This window comes from Dromiciops gliroides, chromosome 2 (genome assembly GCF_019393635.1).
Source record: "Dromiciops gliroides isolate mDroGli1 chromosome 2, mDroGli1.pri, whole genome shotgun sequence".
Taxonomy (NCBI): Eukaryota; Metazoa; Chordata; class Mammalia; order Microbiotheria; family Microbiotheriidae; genus Dromiciops; species Dromiciops gliroides.
In genome coordinates, this window is record NC_057862.1 from 354,029,136 (window position 1) to 354,032,251 (window position 3,116).

A 3,116-nucleotide genomic window follows, 5' to 3' on the forward strand; every position below is an offset into this window, starting at 1 on the left:
TGTTATAGCAATCATGGAAAATAATGTTCCGCTATGCTCCAAAAGTTATTAAACTATGCATACCTTTTCACCCAGCAATATCCCTACTGGGTCTGTACACCAAAATAAAACCAAGACACAAAAATAAAACAATGGAACCTATATGAAAAATTGTATCAGCTCTTTTTACAGTGTCAAAGACCTAGAAACTGAAAGGGAGTCTATCAAATTATGGTATATGAATATAATGGAATATTATTGTGCTATAAGAAATTATGGAGACAGCTTCAGAGTAAACTAGGAATACTTATATGAACTGATGCAAAATAAAGTAAGCAGTACAAAGAGAACAATTTATACTATAAAAACATTACAAAAATGAACACTTTTGAAAGACTTGAGAACTCCAAAAAGAATGGGGAAAGAAGAAGCTAGGGATGTTTATTTTGCCTCCCTTCAAGCCACACGATGAACTCCCATGCTATATGTGGAAGACGGCCCTCATTACATTATTTTAGAAATGTAGTACCTGTGGACATTCCCCAACATTCCAGGGTAAGCCTCCAGATGAGGCTATTCTAGCTTCAAGGTACTCTGTGGACTAACCTTCACTAAAAATAGAAATCACTAGACCCAAATGATCTATTTAGGAAATGACCATAATAAGGAAAATAGCAATCTAACACTTCCCCCATAATCCTGGGGCACACTCTCTCCCAGATTCATAAGCCATAAGTGGGAAAAGGGAGCTCATATAGGGAACCAACCATTCTGGAGAGCAATTTGGAACTATGCCCAAAGGGCTATAAAGCTGTGCATACCCTTTGACCCAGCAATACCACTTTTGGGTCTTTATCCCAAAGAGATCATAAAAAAGGGAAAAGGACCCACATGTACAAAAATATTTATAGTTGCTCTTTTTGTGGTGGCAAGGAATTGGAAATTGAGGGGTTACCCATCAAACTGGAGAATGGCTGAACAAGTTGTGGTATATGAATGTAATGGAATTCTATTGTGCTGTAAGAAACAATGAGCAGGAGGAGTTCAGAGAAACCTGGAAGGACTTGCATGAACTGATGATAAATGAGATGAGAAGAACCAGAAGAACATTGTACACAGTATCATCAACATTATGTGTTGATCAACTGTGATGGACTAGATTCTTCTCATCAATGCAATGGTGCAGGAAAGTTCCAAAGGATTCATGATGGAAAATGCTCTTCAAACCCAGAAAAAAAAAGAACTATGGAATCTAGATGCAGATTGAATCATACTATTTCTATTTTTTTTTCTTTTTTGAGGTTCTTCCTTTTTGCTCTGATTCTTCTTTTACAGCATGACTAATGCAGAAATACATTTAATGTGATTGTACATATTGTAAGGGCCAAATTTATTATGGGGAGAGTTAATTGTGTGGCTCACCATAATATTGGGGTTCAGAAAATAATGAGAGACCTCTAGGTCCAAAGTTTCCTCCCTTCCAAACTGCCTTTTTTAGTTATTTCTCCCAGACTAATAAGAAAGGAGATTAACAGCCTCTTTTCCACAAACAAACCAGGTTTTATTAATGGGAACAAAATTTACAACAAAGGTGAAATTAATAAAGCCAGGAACAAGGGAATAAGGGAAGAGAAAACGAATAAGCTCCCTGGCTCTAGCAAAGACTGACTCAAACCCTAAACTTGTTCCCAGCTCAGCTAGCTTAAAGAGCTAGCCCCGCTTTCACAAACTCACCACCTGGGGTCCATAGTTTCAATGAGAGTCAGCTGTGCAGTCCCTCTCTGGTATGCTCTGAAATTCACCAAAGGGAAAAAGAGCAAATGTTCCCTTTCCTACTTTCTCTCTCCCTCCCCCAAAGGAGAAGTCCTTCAAGCTGGTTGGCTGAAAGTGGTCCCCTGCTGACATCAGTAGTACACCAACACGTCACTCAGAGCCAGCCAGGTGTGGCCTCCATCCAATCATCCCCCAAGTAGATACTTAGTCAGTTTCTCATTCTCACCCAATTCAAACAATACTAAGTCAATCAGGTGGGGCCCCTGGGCATCTGCCAAATTCCATTATTTTATCACATTCCCCCCTTTGTTTTGTTTCCTTGATGAAACAGTAAAAAATTAACAGAATATCATAACCTATGCTAACAAACAATATGCTAATAACAATATAGGAAAGGGAGAAAGGGAAAATTTTGTCCAGAGGATCAGTCCCTCATGGACTCACGCTTTGACAATGTCTACAGAGGGAGGGCTTCTGCAGAAAATACATATTACAGATGGTATATTTAGTAACAGAAGGAAAAACAAAAATGTTAATTTAAAGTTCTTGAAATCTTCTTTGGGGCAGCTAGGTGGCGCAGTGGATAGAGCACCGGCCCTGGAATCAGGACTACCTGAGTTCAAGTCCGGCCTCAGACACTTAACACTTACTAGCTGTGTGACCCTGGGCAAGTCACTTAACCCTCATTGTCCGATAAAAAACAAAAAACAAAAAACAAAAAAAAAAGATGTCATCGGGTGGGGCAGCTAGGTAGTGCAGTGGATAAAGCACCGGCCCTGGATTCAGGAGGACCTGAGTTCAAATCCGGCCTCAGACACTTGACACTTACTAGCTGTGTGACCCTGGGCAAGTCACTTAACCCCCATTGCCCCGCAAAAACAAAAAAACAAACAAAAAAAAAGATGTCATCAGGGAGTCTGGGTTCTGGTCTTTATTCTGGTTTCTGGTTGTCTCTGGATATTTTTACTTCTTTAGCTGTTGAACTGATGGATTTCCACTAATCTTTAGTATAGCATTGTCAATGATCAAATTAAACAGTGAGAGTTCTTCAAAATATAACTCATATAGAACAAATTTAAACTTAATATATACAGCATATTACATTCCCCTCTTTGGTGGATACTTATACCCCCATATGCAACACAGAGTTAAGACAGTTATGATATCAATAACACTTTTTACCACCATATGTCTAGATTAAGGCCAAATTTAGTAATGTGCCCATGATGACACCTGAAAATGTTATGGGAAGGTTACCATACCACATCTTGTGATTCCATAAACATCCAGTAATTGTGCTAGGCCCCAGGTGGATGGATTCTGACCATGCCACTAGACTGAGTAAAAAAAGCCAAGTTAAGTTA